Raw genomic sequence first — 19900 nt, 5'->3', positions numbered from 1 at the left:
CTTCTTCTTCTTCTTCTTCTTCTTCTTCTTCTTCTTCTTTTCTTCTTCTTCTTCTAAATTATGGCTGAAACAAGGAATTTGAGCAATTAATTGAAAACAGAAATATGATTTGAAGTCTGTATGGCAGTTGTCATAGCTTACCTTATTTGTAAGTTAGCTATAAATCCCTGTCCCAGCAGTTATATACCTATTATGATTTTGGACTTCAGTGCTACTTTCACATGACTCCTCATTACCATTCCCTTGTCAGTTTTGCTGATTCAAGACAGAAAATTTTGGAAAGAACATCTAGATGTTGAATTGTTCTATCTTGTCTCATCTCCTGACTATTCTCTTACTGAAGTTCTAAAGGGAAATCCATAATTGTGTTTCAGAAAATCTGTTCTTTTTGACTCTTTAGATGCATTGAGTTTCCAGACAGCAAAGGTAAGTCTGATTTAGAACTTAACTTTTCACTGGAATCTGTGGTTCAACACAGGGCTTTTTGTAGCTTTTTTCTGGAGGTCCCTTCTAAATTCCCTTTGGACTTTTTGTTAATATGTTATTAATTTTCCTTAGTAGAATTCAGCTTTGGAGCCTCATGACAGATCTGATTCTGTATAGTTGATGATGAGTATAAATTTCAGTTGCATCTGTTCTCTGCAGTGAGTATAGGGGTGTAGGTCATATTGGTGAGGCCTAGACTCTCAGACTAAGAGCCTTTTGTGTTTTCTTAAGGTTTCAGGAAGTTTGAGTCATTTATTTAATGTAGCTCAGTTAAGACAAAATTAGATTGGCTTCTCTAAACCTAAGACATTCACATGTCTACTTGTTATGAAGTCACTGAACCACCCAAGGTTCTGATAACGTTGTTGTAATGCACTACGCTGAGGTGAGAAGCTGTACCTTCAAGTTTATGGTGTTTTAACCAGGCATGGCCCAATTAACCTCTGACCTTTCTCAAGTTCATCAGGAAATAGACTTTGGTACACATTGCTTAATGCTAAGTTTGTGGTTAAAATTACACATTACCAAAAAAAGTCTAGTCACAGGAGATGTGTGAGAACTAATCCATAGAAACAAAAACAAACCTTTGACTTACCTACACTTTTATTGGAATTTCCCTCTTGACTCCATTTCCCTTTAAGTCAATAAAAAACTAGGGCTGCTTGTTAAAACTGTTGGAAGACTTTGTTGGCAGCCACTTTGTGGGCCTTCTGTTCCATTTCTTCAGGGGACTTTCCTGAGTCTAAATGATCACTGGAGGGCTTTCTCAGAAATGCTTATAATAATCATTGTTGTTGTACTTTACCCTGATTAGAACTTCCTAATGTGATGATTTTTTACCTAAGTGGTATACAAAGAGCTGGATCCATGAACAAATTGGAGATCATGTTTTGATATAGAGGCTTATCTCTGGCAAAGATATATTCTCAATGGTAGATAAAGAACAAATGCTAACACAAAAACAAATGAATAAAGATATGGTGTGCATCGTTGAGGGAGGTAAGGGAACATATACCAACTTCTACAAGAAATCTTGGGTGGCACCTGGGGAACATGTTTCTATCTGTGCTCTGCAAGTGACTGCAGACCCAGGGTGATTAACTTTATGTCCCCTTGTGTCTTTGCTTTTTAATTTCTAAAATGGAAATAACAGCATGCACAGCCTCCGTATTTCCCAGGATGTTTTGATAGTAAGTAAAATAATAGTTTTTTTTTTTTTTAAGATTTTATTTATTTGACAGAGAGAGACAAAGAGAGAGAAGGAGCACAAGCAGGGGTTGGAATGGCAGGCAGAGGCAGAAGGAGAAGCAGGCTTCCCACTGAGCAGGGAGCCTGATGCGGGACTCGATCCCAGGACCCTGGGATCATGACCTGAGCTGAAGGCAGACACTTAATGACTGAGCCACCCAGGTGCCCCCACCCTTTTTTTTTTTTGTAAAATAATAGTTTTTTAAAGAGTGGTTTATAAACAAAGAAGCTCAGAGGCATAGTGGCTAAAATCATAGGCTTTGGAGTTAGACAAATTTGGGTTTAATTCCTACTTCTCCCATTTACTAGCTGTTTACTCTTGGGGAGTTACATTACTTTCCTAAAACTGAGTTCTAATCTGTAAAAGATGGCCAATCACATCATCTGTCATCTAGCATGTAAAGCATTCAGAATGGTGTCTGGGATGCAGTAATATTATACAACTTCTAGCTAGTTTATGTGGATGACATAGATGATTGCATTGTCAATATGGATGAGGGTATTGATGTCAGCAGTCTGAAAAGTGTAGGGAACTGTTTGATGACTACAGCAGGCTCTGCACTCCTGCCCTTAGCTGAGTGAAACTTTTCTCCAACCTTGTCTGCCTCTGACTGAGCCTCGCTCTTTAGCTCCACTCCATAGGCCAGGATGTTTTCTTCAGGAAGCTGAAGTCTAGCACTGAGCCAAACACACTTAATGGCAACAAGGCCAGCTGCATCCTGCACCAAGCTGTCACCAGAGCCTCCCTCTGCCCCCATAGCATTTTCCTTCTCCCTCCTGACACCCCTTCTCTCCTCCCCGGGGCCCAGCACCTATGCAGGTCACATTCCTGGCAAGCTCTCACTTTCAGCTGGTTGTCAACTAAGGTGTTGGCTGATAACAAAGCTATGAACCGATAAGGTTTAATACCTTCAAGTGGTATTTTAAAAGGCCAGGAAGCCTTCAAGAACTAAAGAAATAATAGAGTAATGACAGGCATTAACTCTGTGTGTGTGTGTGTTGGGGAGATATTGCTAACTTGGGGCCAGGAGCCTTGACTGTCATTAGAATAAACCCTACAGAGACGATCTGTGCCACCTCAGTCACAATAAAGCAGCTTCTTTGGTCTAAAACTGAAACTGATCCCACTTAGGAATTAATTGGTCACGGTTTTTCTATTTCAGATTTAATACATTTTACTCTTAGCCAAGGAAGCCTCAGGACAAGCATAATGAAAATACAATTAATTAAAATGTTAAAATATTTATATGACACATTCTCTGTAATTGAACAAGAGAGTAACTCACCCCATGGCCAGAAATAGGATAGTCACGAAGAGTAGAATAAAAAATAAAATAGCCTTTAAGAATAAACTGCTTACCAAGTATTTCAAATTGAAGATGTCCAAGTTAAGAGAACAGTAAATATAAGAAGGCAAAAGTTCATAATATTTCCTTAACTGGAATTTCATCTCTCTCTTGCCATGCATATGACAAATTAAGCCAGAATGGTAAGCTGCTGCCTGCTACAAGCTAAACCATGCTCAGGAGATTTGAAATCTAATAATGTTACAGTACAAGCTGGGGGAAAATACAACCCTCCAGGGAACTCTCTTGTAAAGGATTTACAAATATTCAACTAATTTTGATTGGGCAAGAATTTGTTGATTACAGTGTAGCCACAGGTAAGCATGGATACGACCTCAAGTATGTGTGTATATTGTCTTTTAAATATTTATTATAATAATGCTTTGAGGGTTGCAACTAGTAGTATTTTGAGTTGTATTTTGAATGATGAAAGAGAGGTGACCCCTAAATCCTCTACTACAATAGAAGGACACTTTCTGTATTTCTAAGGACTTTCTGAAAGTTTCTGACCCCAATGGGAACAGCAGAGGTCAGTTAGAAGCTAGGAGAGTGTTGATTTTGCTCGCCACTTTCAGCCACAGAGCAAGCTTCATTCATTCATTCATTCAGCAAATATTTATTGAGCTGGCTGTTATGTGTGTGGCATTTGACCAGACTTTATGGACACATGGTGAGGAAAAAAGGCACACAGCCTGTATTCTCATGGATGGGTGCTGTTCAGAAGAGGTCCATGGAGCTATGCATATGAGGAAGGCCACCTGGTCAGGGAGGTCCAGGAAGGCTTCCTTTGTGAAGATAATAACTGGGCTGATACCTGAGAGATGAATAGAGGGTATTCAAGGAAAAGAGGGCAGAGAAAAGAGTGCTCCATGCAGAGGAGGGAGTATGCTGTGTGTGAGGAACAAAAGGAAGCCAGTGTGGTTGGAGCCCAGAGAGGAAGGCGAGTGCTTCGAGATGAGGAAGAAAGACTGGGCAGACCATTCAGACCCTTGGAGAAAGACCAATGATTGCAAGAGACATACAGCGGCACCTTCTCCAATCTAACAGGAAAAGGGACATTTAAGAACCTTCTTTAGTCAAAGACCACTATGATTATTATCAAACCACAAGAGACAACATGGCTGATAACAAAGCTATGAACTGATAAGGTTTAATACCTTCAAGTGGTATTTTAAAAGGCCAGGAAGCCTTCAAGAACTAAAGAAATAATAATTATCATTTAAATTTTAAATATTTAAGTATTTAAATATTTAAAATAGACTTAATTAAAAAATTAAGAGTGCAGAGTAGGTAGCAACTACCTGCAAAGGAATCCCTGTGACTAGAATGGAATCCTAGCTCTACTGTTTGCTAGCTCTGTGACCTTGGAAAAGTGACTTAACCTCCCTGGGTCTTGGTTTCATTACCTGTAGAATATCCTGTAGGACCATTGTGAGGATTAGGTGAATTAATATACATTGAGAGTTTAGAACAGTGTCTAGCATGTTGTAAATGCTACAGAATCATTTATCATCATCATCACCACCATCAACATCCCTGTGCTTGATTATTCTCCAAGGATACTGGCATGGGCAAACAAGTGTTACATTTCACAAACTCACTCACAGAAGGGGGGGGTGCATACATTTTATTTAATTTCACAATAACTCCTGGAAATACATATTATTATTTACATTTTAGAGATGAAAAATTTGAAATTCACAAAGCTTAAATATCACATCAAACTGTTTAGAACTGGTGGAGGCCATACTCAAACCAAGAAGTGTCTAAATTCAGTCTGTGCTAATTCCCAGCTAAGATCCATCTGAAGATGAACGATTAACTATTATGAGCTCTATATGGCACTAGCTGACAGTTAAGGGACTATGGCCATAGGCTTGTTAGAGGAGCATTTGATTCTCCCTGATCTCTGCTTGCTTTAGGGAATGATGGGAGCAGTGAGAAGGATGCAAAATGCATTTTTAACTTTAATTACAGGTTCACTTTTTCCACTTTCTAGAGATTAGGTACTTCAATACTTAAATGGTTGAACAAACAATTTTTTCTTAGAAGGTTATCTGCTTTTAAAAGCTGAAGTATACAAAACACAGAAGGTGTGTTCTCAGCTGACTTGGGAACTATATCCAGCTCTAAACGTGAAACGTATGCATATGTTTTGCTGCCAGTAATTCTTTATCATGGAGATAGAAAAGTAGGGAAATACATCTGCTATGCTTCCCTAGAAGCTTCAGAGTAATTTTGTTGGTATGTGCAACTTCCAGAGATGAATAGAATTGTTCTCCTGCTGTTCACACTTCACCCATGCTGTAGCCAGATGTGAAATCCTGGAGAGTTCTGTTTCCAAAGTGGGAGATGCAGAGACACAGTGGGCCATTGTGGGCAGAGCAATGAGCCATAGTTTTTCCCACTTTGCTATGGAGGATGCTTCTGAAGAAGGAATAGATATTGGCTTCAAATTTGGCAGAAGACAAATGGGCTCACATTTCCCTGCTGATTGCTTTTCTGAGGTCAGTGTAGGAGTTGGGCTGCCAGTGTTTGATCTCTCTTCTCGGCTCTGTCCTGATGCTTCAGCCTCATCAGTACCTGAGCAGTCCACATCTCACATTTCCTGAGGCTGCAGGAAGATCTGAGAGGCAACCGTTTACAAATAAGTCACATGTCATATAAAATAGAAATGCTTTCGTTGGAAGTTATTTCTGCATTTTCGCTCTAACAGGTTGGGTGTACTGGAAAGGTGACTGACCTTAGAATCAGAAAATGATCTCTGCTATTTGCTAATTTAAGGATCCCCTATCCTCATCTCTAAATGCAGTATTTTTGGAATGCAGGAGTGCCTCCTGCCCCAACTAGTGCTGCCACTCTCTATGGTCTTCACAGCACACTGCACATTGTCCTCAAGGTTCACCCTCACTTTGAAACACCCAGGTTTTTTTTTTATCCTAATGCCAGTTATAACAATATATTTAGCCTAAAGATTAGGTTATATATCACAGTATGGCAGTTGTGTTTAGCATTCATCATTTCAACAGTTGCTTGATTTCAATAATTTTATTTCTTCATTAACTTTTCATTTAGCAGTGTTGTTGGCCAAATGTATGGAATACCAGGGGAAGTTATATGATGACAAGAAATGTGCTCTTGAAAAGATAATTTTTGTCCCCAAAGAGATTCTGCACAACGTGGAGATTTGTGGTATACCATATGCAGCCATTGGTATTTCTGAAGGGCTCCCAACAAATGTTACCCTTCGACCCTGTTGGGCTTCTAAAGAAGTTGAGATTTTAAACTAGGTGGGACAGATACAGGCCAAAATATTGAGTTAAGAAGAGCAAAGTTGGAGAATGTGGTGTTAGGTTTGGTAGCCAAGTGGGCTTGCTAGTCCAGGACTCAGAGGAAGGCTGACCTACTCACCACATCGTCCTGCCTGAGGCAGGCCTTTCCCAGGGCTGAGGATATTAGTTTGCTGGGGTACTGTAATAAAGTGCTATAAGCTGGATGGCTTAAAACACCAGAAATTTATTGTCTACAGTTTTAGAAGTTTGAAGTCTGAGGGCAGGTGTCACTAAGCCCATGCTCCCTGTTCATCTGTACAAAACAAAGGAAGATAGAATTTTGTTTTTATTTTAAACTTTACTCTTCATCATCTAAAGAAATCACTTCACGAATAGCAATGGCCTCATAGTATTTGGGTTACTAATCCTGATAGCAGTCTGTATTTGAGGCTGTCATTTTCATGGTGATTTTGTGACTTCCTGATTAAATAAGCAATATATTTGCATATTGAAATACATTTTATTATGAATGATTTTTCTTTTGCCCTTTCCTTTATTACAGCAAAGAGATAATATTAATTAAGTTATATGTATAGGAAGGTTACATTACCTGTTAATTTCATTTCGGGATAATAAGGAGTATGCTATAAAGTATTTGTAGCAAAGAGGGCAAGAGTCTGATTGAATTGAGAACTGCTGATCTAATCCCTGAGTTTATATGCTACTCCCTCTGGGAAACCCCCACCTGACCTCACCTATTTCCTACCCATGTGGAGTGGTTAAGTGCTTTGTGTTTCCACAGAGTGTCCTGTGTATTTCCTCTTTGGTTATTGCTTATTTTATTATAGATAGAATCCCTGATAGATTATGTGCTTCATGAGAGTAGGGACGAGGTACATTTCTTCACCATTATGATATGTAGTCCTAAAGCAATTTCTGATATATAAAAGTAATTTAAGAAATATTTGTTGAATACACAAATAATTGAAGAGCCACCATCATAAGCTTTTCCATGCTTTATTCTTAGATTTCCTGACTGTTCATCTTTTCCTATTTTGACTCTGCACCTGGGTTTCCATTGATCACATAGTCTCTTTTCTGGATTACATATTTTGAACTCAGACTTCTGTTTCTGGTGTCAGAAGTCCTCCAAGGAATGACTTCTTGGTTGGTATTCCATTCTGACTTCTGCCTGGTCTCATCAGTCCTTCAGTATCTGCTTCTTTCACTTAGAACCACCTTGATCAGGTGTTTCTATAGTCAACAGTTTTTCATTCAACTTCCCCCTTCATAAGCCTTTTTAAAAAACTTAGCTCTCTGGGATTGATCTGAACTTCTAACACTCAATGCTCCATCCTAGTATTATATACGACAATCTCTTCTGAGGAGAGAGGTTCTGGTGTCTGCTTCCTGCAGAATTAATCTTCATTCATCTGGGCTGGAGTCACAAGTATGATAAAGAAAACTGTGTCAGTCTTTATCACAGTTTAGTGGGCATCAGTGAGTGCAGGAGACATGAAACCATTGCATGTGACCCATGACATGCACATTGAAGCTTCATTTCCTTTGGAGCTCATGACCCCACAAGGAGTGTCCTTCTGGGTTACTGATGGGAGGGTCTTCATCTGTCCTAGGAACAGGAAGAGAGACAGCAAACAAAATCACTTTTGTTTGAAAAGTTTGGTTTTCTTTTTATTAATTTCCCCCATAGGTCTTTTATTTTTCCAGATATATTTAAATCTGGAAATCTCTCTCTCAAAAGAGGTTGATACGAATAGTGAGAGGGCTGCCACATTGAGAAAATCCTCAGCTCCTGCAATCTGGAGGATTTAGGTTTCCAGTGTTTTAGCTTGATGTCAACTTTAAATGCAAACATATTACATAAAAGAATTAATGCTATAAAAAATATTATCCATTAATACCTACACATGGATTTGTTTCCAAAATTAGACTTATAGACATTAGGGCTGGAAGAAAGTGACAGAGGATGGGTAAGTTTTGAAGAGGCAGCATGGGTCCATGGCAGGCCTGCATGGGGTCCCTGTTGGTTGGTCAGGGGCAGTCAGGGGAGCTTTGAGAGCTGAAGGAAGAGTGACAAAAAGAAGGAGAGCAAAAGATGCGAGGCAGAAGGGACACCTAAACCAAATGTGTTCTCTTTTAAAAGGTATGTTTGAACAAACCTTATGTGAAAAGATTATATGCTCTCAACTGGGAATGTGTATGAATTCTTATGTGTTTGCAGAAAAAAGGAACCAGGAAATTCAGCCTTTGTTTCAACTCACTTCTCCTGATCCTGGTGGCATGAGGTGGGACTGAGGATGTTAAAACAGGCTAATCCTTAGTAATGGGGATGCTTCATTTCCCACAAAGTTCAATAAAATGTTCTCAATGAAAACTAAGTTGTAAATTGCTTCAGGAGAAGTTGCTATTCAAAGAAATGTTGTGGTGACTCTGTTTTGGATCATGCAAACAATCTTTTGTCATTGTTAAGTGATTAAGAACTTTACCGCATCTGCTCTGTAAATCTTTACTGCCTGGTTTCAGTTTTGCTGAGCATACCTGCATTGATTTTACCAACCACTGGGAACATGCTGTGCACAGTTAACCAGAGTTCTAGTTCAGCAGGTCAGAGTAATCTGAACAGCTCTTAAGTTTCGCACAGAATCCAAGGTTTGGCCTGACCATACATGCAAGTGCAGTTGGCTGAATAAATAATTCTCCTTCTAAATCTCTCTGAATAAACATTAGTACAATGGCTGATCAAGGCACTGTGTGTTAACCATGTCCAGTGCTGATGATTTACATAATCTCTTCAGGAAGATTCTCCTGATGAGCCATTTTTGCAGTTCAAGCTATGACATTACACATTAGGATTGTCTGTATTTATAAAACACAGCTACATGCTTGTATCCATTTACGTGGACGTGTGTGGATGCTCTTACCACCAGGGTAGCAGCAGGTCTGCCAGAAGGAGAAGAACTGTCCTGTTGAAGATGTGCTATGGAATCTGTGACTTGTAAGAACCTCTTTGACTCATTCTTTGACTCAACATAGCCAAGAAAGCAGGTTTGTCAGAAAACAATAACTTGAAGAACGTGGATAAAGTTAATCCTTTTTTTTTTTTTTGATAAAGTTAATCCTTAACTTGAGACAATTAAAGCCAGGAAATGGAGGTGAATTTAAAAATCTTGTTGGCAGTTATTCTGTGTTCATACTCATAATTACTTCCCTTCCTCTCCTCTTTTCTTTTTTCCCTGCAAAGATGATGCCAGTGAGGGAAGAGTTCTGAACAAAGTTTAATATTGTGATTCTGAATTCTGAGCTTTAAAGTGACTTTGCCACCAGGTTTCCTTGGGCATTGAATTCAAATCACTTTTGTTTGAAAAACTGGTTTCCTTTTCATTAATTTTTTCCCCTGTTGCTCCTTTATTCTTCTAGGTGTATTTAAATCTGGAAATCTCCCTCTCAAAAGAAGCTGATATGAATAGTGGGAAGGCTTCCACATTGAGAAAATCCTGAGCTTCCATTCCCAGGCAGGTGAACAATGATTCAGCATTCATTACAAAATGATTCATGAGCAATCATGATCATTTTCAGGGAAAGAGACAATTATCAATTTCATGGACTCATAAGTGATCGTGACTACTTTCAGGGACTTAGAATTATCAATTACCCATTCCCTGATTAATTAAGAGCTTAATCTTCCCACCCATAAAATGTGAACAATAGTACACTGTTCCAAGCTGCCTATTATATTTCCTCAAGACAAAGACTAAAGTGAGTGGTAATGGAAAACTCAGATCTGTCGCTCCAGATTTCTTGCCTCCGAAGCCAAATACAGTAGGCACAGTTTAGTGTTAACAGACTCTCGCATTTGCTCTGAGCTAAGGTAACGCCCTTCTTCACAAAGCTAACACTTAACACATTTTGTCTTTTAGCCTCAGAATCATCACTCTTTTAAAAATCTTTACAAATAGTGAACAAGGCAGCCTGCTGAGCGGGAAGAAATATCTCAGATAAATAGCACATTTCTTGGTACTATTGCTTCATTTCATATCTTGGAAGCTAATGCTTCATTTCCCTGCTGCTTTTTCAAAAAACAGCTCTGCCTCTCCTACACTTCTTCTAGCATTGGGCCTCTGCGTGGGGTCGGCCGACACCTTGTTCCTCTTTGCATCACCACTTCCGGACTCTCCCTTCCCTCCCTCCTCTTCTCAAAAGCCCTGGATTTGAATGTCCTGTCACGGCCCTACCACTGTTGCAGTCACCGCGAGCCCCAGGGTGGCTCCCCTGGCTCACGGCTGCTCTTTCAAGACAACTATTACCCTAATTTGTGGTGATTTAAATATCCTTGCAAATGACCCTTTCAAAATTCTGTTGTCTCATTTCTCCGAAGATCTCAGTCTAGACACCACGTCTGTCCCTTATTCCACAGTCACAGCCTATAGTAGTAATGTGGTCTCCATAACCTCCATGTCAAGCATCCCAGTTCCAGCCACATCCTCCTTCCGTTTTCACCCACTTCCTTTTCCCACCCTGTCTCCAACAATACTTCGACCAAACAGTTCATTTGTCCTACTGCCCTTTCATTGCGCCTCATCCCCTTGCTGTCTTCCTCCCCCTCAGTGCCCAGCTTAGATTCCAGTTTCATCATTAGAATTACTCCTTTGTATCATCCTCTATTCCTTTCCCATCTCTTCTAATTGGACTTACCTTGCAAAACCTGAACATTGGTTACACCCAATTTCTACCTACTTTGGGCCTGTACTGAGTAGCTCAATGTGGGCAGAGAAAGAAACCCATATGCCCAGGCTGACTGGGCTAACTCGAATTTATGATCACAAGCCTGCAGTGGGCGTTAGTGCGTGAGGCAGTCAGACCACATTTCCCTGCTCCTCCTGGCCCTTGTCCAGGACTCTGCCTCCCCTCCTGCCCTCTTCACTTAGCTGATAGTCTTGCTTGCTGTTTAACTGAGAGGGCGGAGGTGGTCAGAAGAGAACTTGCACATGCTCTTCATTTTGTCTGCCTACCTACCTGCCTCTGGATCAGTATGCCATATCTTTTCTTCTGTTGTAAAAGAGCAATTGGCCAGGACTCCAGCTGCCAGAAGCAGTAGGATACCTTGAAAAGCCAGGTGGGACCAGGGCATGAGACCTGCTCGGCAATGCCTCTGCAGAGACTGTGAGGGGTCACCAATGTGTGCTTCTTAAGACCTCTATCTTCCACTAAGAGGTGGTCCCTCTCATCCACCCAGACCCTCTGTTGGAGAGTTAAAAGACTTAAAATTTCCCCAAAGGGATGGACTTACCCAAAGAGATTAAACCAGTGCTGATAGGGGGTTGAATCTTGAATTGATTACTTACTTTAAAGACAATATTCAAACTGTAAGAGACTGTTGTTTTTAATTCAAATGTTTGTTTTCCCTCCTACGTAGGTTATAACTCATGCATTATAGAAAAAGGAAGGGAGTTGAGCTACACTTTCCACCCCTTCTTGCCGTCACCTGTGTTGGCTGAGCCCTTTCCAGCTACCCCTTATGTTGTTGCAGTGGTCTCCTACCTGTCTCCACCTTGCACACCACTGTCAGCCCCTCCTTCTTCAAATGCAAATGGGAGTGTTCTACCCCTTTGCTTGCAGTCTAGCAAAGGCTCCCTTTCATGTTCAGGGTTAAGGCCCAAATGTCTGGCAAGGCATATAATGCCCTGCATGCTGGCTCTGCCTCTCTCACCACTTGCTGCTTCACTGTAGGCATGTGACATTTCAGGGGCACATACCTTTCAGTCCTTGAGCGTGTGCCCTGGTGCCCAGCCTTCAGTGCATGTTCTCATGTGTCTCCTTCCATTGGACTGACTCACCCTACCAGTGTCTGCCAGGTGAACTCCTATTCATTTTTGATGGTTTACCTCTAGTGTGATGATCTCATTAATACCCTGGATAGAGCTCATTACTTTCTCTTTCTTGAGCTATCATGGTACCTTGGACATGTCCTTCTATGATGATGTGGCAACAACCTATTCGAGTTCTTACTTATATGTCTCTCCTCTTCTGAGGGTAGGGACCAGTGCTGAGTCATTATTGAACTATCAAGTGTCTAGCAGAGTGTCCTGCACATAGTAAATGCTCAGTGAATATTTACTGAGGGAAAAAAATAGATGAATCAACTGAGTGTTTACTTTTTTTCTAGGTCTTGGGCCTAGTCACAGATCGAAGAGGTAATATATATAGCAATTCAAAAAAGTGAATAGTAAACAAACAAAATGAACGGATAGTGACTTAAATGACATTTTAAAATTAGGTACCCACCTACTTTGACTCCCAAGACTCAGTAATGCTATTTGACTACAAGTCATCCCTTTTCTCCTCTCATTTTCAAAGCAGGACTTCTAAACCAAATGATGCTTACCCTTTAAGAAATTTTTGTTTTTAGAAATGGTAGAATATGTGGAGTGCTTAATCAGGAGTGTTCAATAACCATTGATGCCAAGGATTCGAATAGCAATGTTTTAGAGCACATTAATAAATAAACAAAAAGCAAGAAACCATCATTTAGACATTGGAACATGCAGATTGAGTTGTTGGAAGAATCGATTTCATCATTTCAGACAGTAAGTGTGACCCAAGAGGGTAAATACCAGTCTTGCTGTAGTTAAAATTCCGCACTTTGCTTTGCTGTAAGTTTGTGTGCTCTGTTTCACTTGTGCTACCAGATGCTTGTTCTAACTCTGTTTCATGTTGTGCTGTAGCTGTACTGGGAAGCCGAGAACTGAGAGACTCAGTAGTTGATAGCAGACAGTGGACTTTGGTTAAATATGGAGAAAGCTTTTCTCTCTCTATTGTAATAAAGCCCCTTTGCATTATATTCAACCTGATATTACCTTATTTGCTTCATTGACTATAGAATACTTACACATATGCTCAAGTCTTATAAAAATTGAATCTAGCAGCAGCTATAAATAATTAAACTTATCCTACCTGGGACTTGCCAGTATAAAGATATTACGAATTCAGAGCCTTAACAGGGACAGTAGAACAAGTGATTTATCATTGCTAAGCCTAACAACTACCAGCTACTGGGTCTGTGCTTCTCCTTGTCCGGCTTGTTGCTGAGTCCTGAGGTCATTTATGGCCACACAGCCCCGTGGCAGGGGACAGAGAGACCTGAGAAGCCAGAGAAACACTTGCAGTGGTTTCTCCTAACGGGTCCTAAAAATGTGCAGGTTTCAGTGAGACTTGCCATAGCTAACTCCAATTTGTGTTTCAATAGGGTCCTTCACAATTAGAGTAAATGTGTCAATCCAGCATAGTATCAGACAGCTGCGACTGCACCAGCAGGGCAAAGGGGGCCTCTCTTAGAGCATGGCTCCTGCTTGCAGCAGCAGATACACCTCTTATCTTCCCTGCTTTAAAAACACAACCATTTATCATTAGATAGATTCACTTCAAAATGGGAGCATAGTTGTTACCAGATCAGTCTCAAACTATTCACTTCTGTGACGGTGCTTAATTATGATCTCAGTGTAGGATAAAAGCTTCTGATGAAGTCTTTGTATATCCTCTTATAAACTTGATTACCGATTCCACATGAGAATTCATGTAAGGTACTATTCATAAAGGTAATGATTAAATGAATACCAATTGCCTTGAAGATGAAATTATTACCAGAGAGATAAAGAGTGAGTGTTTTCATTTTTCTCGAGTGTGACAAGGGTACTTGGGTGCGTTGTGTGTGCGGCGTGAAGCTGGGTAAGCATGCCTGGGTGGCTGTCATCACGTGGAAGTCAACATTACAATGACGAAAAGCATCGATTGTCATGTGTTTGTGGTGGGAGCCCCAAATTACAGATAAGCCTGGTTGGTGCCGAAGAGGGGCTCTGGAAGAGAGATACTTAAAAGGCAGATACTATGGCAAATTATTGCCCTGTAACTATGGAAGCAGCAAAAACTCCTTCTGGGGAAGAATTCGATCAAAGGGAAGAATGAGGAGAGAGGTGAATGAGAAGAGGAGGGCATGGCAACAGGCTTGTGAGGAAAGAGAAAGCTGACATTTCAAAACAAATTCAAAATGCTGTATCTCGATTTTGTCCAGAACTAAAGCTGTGCAATGGCACCAAGCGTTGTCTGCTGTGGAACTCTAGCTCCGAAATTCCGCTTTTCCAAGAAGCCCCCCTGTCTCCAAGGGAAAGGTTTGCTACTTCAGGCCTCAGGTACCAAAGATGAATGATGAAGGACAACTCTCAAAGGGGGCTTCTTATTAGAACAACCTTTCAGCCCATGGACACCAAGACCTTGTCAATGACTAATCTGTTCAAGACAGCAGGTTTCTCCATTCTCTTCTTTGAAAATCTCTTGTGATGGAGATTCCAAAATATCTCTTTTCAGTGATTGAGCACTCAGAGAAGAGAAATTTTTTTCTGCTTAACTGACAATTGTTCCCACTTGTTTAATTCCTCTGCAAGAGGGGGAGCTATTCATCAGCACTGTCTCAAGAAAAACACTCTTACATTTGACCTTATTAAAAAGTCATTATGTAATCATATCTGAGCAAATCCATTCTCTTTGAGTGTTTCCCTAAAATTAAGAAAATTTATATTAAATGAAATGCTGTGTAGTAGGTAGATAACATTTATTTTTTTAAAAAGATTTTATTTATTTATTTATTTATTTATTTGACAGAGAGAGAGAGCACAAGTAGGCAGAGCGGTAGACAGAGGGAGAGGGAGAAGCAGGCTCCCCGCTGAGCAGGAAGCCCGATGTGGGACCTCAATCCCAGGACCCTGGGATCATGACCTGAGCTGAAGACAGACGCGTAACTGACTGAGCCACCCAGGCACCCCAGTAGATAACATTTAAACACATTTATGCATCTATTTATTAATTTGCCAGCCTATGTGTAATTATAGGTGTTAATGGAAACGTCCCACTCTGGAATCAGTCACAGGGTGCTCTTGCACAAATTACTTAATTGGTCTGGGTGTCCCCAGGTTGTAAACCAGTGATGATCATTGTGAGAATCAAATGCTTTGAATTCATAAAATGTCAACCACATATTAGATGCTTAATTACTTTTAGATTTTAAATCAGGAACTATGGCAGGTAGAAAGGTTCAGAGAAAAATATGATTGAGACCCTGTGTCCAGGAACACACTGTTTAACAGAGGCCAGGCAATGTAGCAGGGATGTGAGGACGCTTTGAGGGAGAACAGACCCAGGCCAAACTTGCTTGGGAGTGATCAGGAAAGGCTTCCCTGGGGAGACCTTCAGTCTGGGAGTGGGGGTGGAGACGAAGGTACAGTGAAAGGCCTAAAGGTAGAGTTTACCACAGTGCTGGACACGGCCATCAACAGTCTCTTTTGTGAGGGGGCTGGGCAGACTGTGGGCTGTTGTCACAGAACATTCCTGTGAAACCAGACAATTTTCTGTTGGTTAGCCAAGGACAGAGTGTGGGGAATAGCACAGTTCTCCTCCCTCACCCCTCTCCCTGGCCAGCTCAGCCTCCCGAGGCAGGCAGCGGGAAGGGTAACCGGTGGCTTGGGGTTCAGGGCCCCTCCGTCTCTAGAAGGTGCTTTGCAGGGCTGCGCTCTGGGACGCTGTCGAAAGCGTGGGGAGGATTGCTTGTAAGCAAATGTCCACTGGATGAATGGACACTGTTTTTAGATTGGTGTAGACTGGACAGAGGCCCATCTTGGTGGAGGGAGCTGAGCTCGGCTCTCAGGCTGTCTGTTTTCAGCCTCATAGTCTGTTATCAAAGCCCCCAGCCTGGGCTGGCAGTTTTTCAGGGAGGCTTGTCAGTCTGTCTGCAGCAACTCTGATTCCTGTTGAGGCGAGTTTCACACGCACGTTGTCAGAGAATAGATCCCTGAGAGACCAAAATGAGATACAGCAGGAGAAATCCTTGAAACAGCAGGCCCTGACTTGATAGATAAAACAAAAGGGTCCCTGTGAGAATAACACTCCTGGCCGGGTTCCTGCTCCAAAGGCCAGGCAGGTCAATGGAGTAAATGAGGCCAATGCTGGTGCAGCAACCTCTGCTTGGCTGGGCACCTCTTGGCTCCTCGGCTTGTGTGTGCCGTTCAGCACAGACAATCTGAATAGGTCCACACCACTGCGACTCCTAATCTGCTTTGGAGAAGGAAATGTAGTTTATGTAATTACTGTTGTGTGTTCTTTTCTCTGTGCCCTTGTGTTACCATGACTCACCTTCCAGGAAACTGATACAAGGTTGTGGGTTGTGAACGACGAGGCAAACAACATTTGAATGGTGGTGGTGGTGGTTGGGGTGGGGGGAGAGTTTGCCACACCCCCTGGCCTTGGAAGGGGTTTGAATGACTGCCAGGCTCTGGGTAACATCCTTCAAATCTGAAAGGCTTGCTCATGTCACCACAGAGCATCAGCTGAGGCAGATGCCACCGTCCTCACTAAGCTCTTTGCACTCCCCTGATGATCACAGGGATGCAGTAATAACCACTGCTCCTTCTTGAAAGCTTACTCTAAGCCCTGTGCATGCATTACCTGTCAATGCCCATCAGATCTGAAAGGTAGCAATAAGAACAGAAAAGAAAGAATAGAAGCCAAAAGGGAAACAGAGGCCCAGAGAGCTGAGGACACTTGCTTGGGTTTGCAAATGTTTGGACGAAAGATTGGAAGCCAGGCCTGTCTTAAGGCCAGAGGCTCTTGTTTTCCCCCGTTATTATATACTTTATGTAGTTTTAAAAATTTGAGTTCTGTGCATATGTATATGCCTTTGTTTTCTTAGAATTGAAGATCTCAAGAGACATTTGGATCACAGGGGTGACTGTCCCATAGGTATTATTTGAGAAGAGTTCCCAGCCATTTCCTATGGCCCCTTCACCCAAATCTCTAATTTTCTTCTTACTGTCTAGTTATTTGCCCTGAAATCCAATCAGGGATGAAACAGTTCCTGCCCTACTTCCATCCTCTCTAGCTGTGCATTTCCCCAAGTTAGACCCAGCTTCGGCTATTCATTTTTCTTGTTGATTGTGCAGACTTTGCATGAAGCCACCTCCCCTACATAGTTGCCTTGCCCAGAGTTTGCTGCTGAAGTAAATTTTCAAAATAAGCCTCCAACATTATTGTGGCCTGAAGGAGCAGAGCAGTGGTGAGCACAATTTAATTCCTAATAAAGTCAGTACCTCTAAGTTACGGTATGCATGCCAATAAAAAGTGTAGAAGTTGCTACAACTCCTCCACTCCTGCAGAGCTTGTTGCCTTTCTGGGTCTGTGTGACAGTGTTTGCTCCCCCTGCTGTCACTTTGCACTTCCCTGAGTCTCTTTGGAGAGCATTTCATGCTTTCTCCCTGCAGCAATGATGGAAATATGTCAGAGATGTCAAAGGCAATGGCTCTGGCAGAAGAAGGCAGCCAGGAATAAAGTGGCTCTGAGCAAAGTTTGGTGATCTCCTCCCTTACTACTTGAAGATTTGGTGGGAGAATGTTGAGGGTGGACTAAATAGTTTGTTTGTTTTTTTTAATTAGGTAACTATTTTAGAGAGAAGCCAAATACTTTTGTTAGGGATTAAACCTAATTTATAATTCTTCAGGGGAAAATATTTTCTTATTGGTAAAATACCTAGAAAGGCCATTTTCCCAAACTAACCTCTCCAAATACACACAAGTGTACTTGTCATATGCAACTTCCTCCACATTAATGCAGTAGATTAAATATATTAAATAACCTCACCAACAGTAGAAATGCATAAGTTAATATGAGTACAATTTTTGTGAATTTTCATCATTGCATGAAACATATAAAGCTTCTTATGTGCTCTCATGAGTGGCTTACGTGGCTTGTGGGTGACTTAAGGTTACAGTCAGAATCATAATGTTGTTATTGGCATTGATCTTAGTATCACATTACTAGTGTTTCCCACCACTTGGTTTTCTTATTTCTAAAAAGGAAAATAAAGAAAAAAACCTAAGTTATTCATATAAAATTGATCTGTGTAGACTTTGAATGTTTTTAACTTTATATGAATAAAATGATAGAAGAGACTTTACTCTTGGTAGCCAAGACTATTCATCTTAATGATCAATTTACATTTCAAAATGTTGAAATGCATGAACTAAATGATTTTATCACACTTCTAACAAAACTCTGGGCTATTTCCAAAATTAGTAAATTTATGAGGCTGAAAGTGACTTTAGACTTTTTACCTCCTCATTTACTGATGAGGAAGCAGAGACCCAGTGGATCAAGTTGCCTGAAATCGAATTGCTAATTAGTGGATGAGTCAGAACTAGAACACAAATCTCTGCCCCACAAATGATTGATCCCTCTGCAACTGCTAAATAGATTTAGGCTTGTGATCGTTTTGGGCAAATTGATGGTTACTTCCTTGTCTTATTTTATTTTTATTGTAATTTTTAAACTCGAGAATATCCAAAATTATTGGCCCATTAAATCTTCTTGTATGTCTTTGTTCCTTGAAGGCAACAGGAGATTCCCGGTGCAAAGTCCCATGTGCTCCAGAGGATTGTGGCTTTGCATACCCACCAGGCTCCAAGCATGAGGAAGACTATGGTGTGCACCAACTTGCGGTGAGTAAGTCTCCTTCAGCCCAAGGCCATCCTGGAAAAATTGCCATAGCATCCTACAACTGCAGCAGGATGTACTAAGCAAAACCTGGGCACAAAGAAGGGAAAGACGAGATCAGAGAGGTCTTGGGTGGCATCAGGGTGGCTACAACCAGGCCACAGTCTGGTCAAGAAATTTGATTCATATATGTTTGTTTTCATAGCCAGGCTTGTGCCCGTGCTCCTGAAGGTAGGATTCAAAGAAATTCAAGGAACATTTTTGGCTCCTGCTTTCAAAAAGCTTATGGTTTCTTGGGGGAGAAATTCCTCACATATTGTACCAAGTATTGTAAGGTAGTTGTAAGTTGACTGAAGGACAGCAAAGTTCTGAGTCTCTCCCTCCCTCCTAGTTCCCTTTTCCAACTGTAGGGGTCACTAATTAGAGTCATCCTAAGACTTTGGTCTGCTACTTTACATGCTTAAAAGGTCAAGGACCCATGTGACCTCCCATTGTTGGAGGTCACTAGGCTCTGCCCCTTCTTGAACATCCAACTTGTTCTTGCTTGACTGTGGGCTTGGGTGTTTGGGAATGTTGCTTGTAGCTCTGGTCAGTTACTTTCTGATCGCAAGATTGAGATTTGGAGGAAAAAACAAAGGCCCTGCTTGGAGCCTGAGCCTGAGCCAAGTGGTCCAGCCTGGGTTAACAGAGAGGTTCAGCCTTGGGGTGTGAGTTCCAAGTCCAGGTGGCAATACAAGAGCACCTCAATCTCCTTTATTGGCTAGAGTTCCTTGTGAAAGTACTTCTTTGGGAATTTCATCACAAAAGGAGTGATTGGCAGGGTGGAATGCTAGCATTTCTCACTCTTGGCTCTAATATTGCCCATCTCCACCATCACCCTTCATGCCAGGTATCAATAGGAAAGATAGTATTGGAGCAACCAAGAGACGTTTGGGAACCATCACAACCAGCAGATGCAATTCTGGACAAAACATCTTTAGCATTAGCCAAAGGCATGTT

The sequence above is a fragment of the Neomonachus schauinslandi genome, chromosome 5 (assembly GCF_002201575.2).
Source record: "Neomonachus schauinslandi chromosome 5, ASM220157v2, whole genome shotgun sequence".
Lineage (NCBI taxonomy): Eukaryota > Metazoa > Chordata > Mammalia > Carnivora > Phocidae > Neomonachus > Neomonachus schauinslandi.
Note: the sequence above shows the minus strand (reverse complement) of the source record.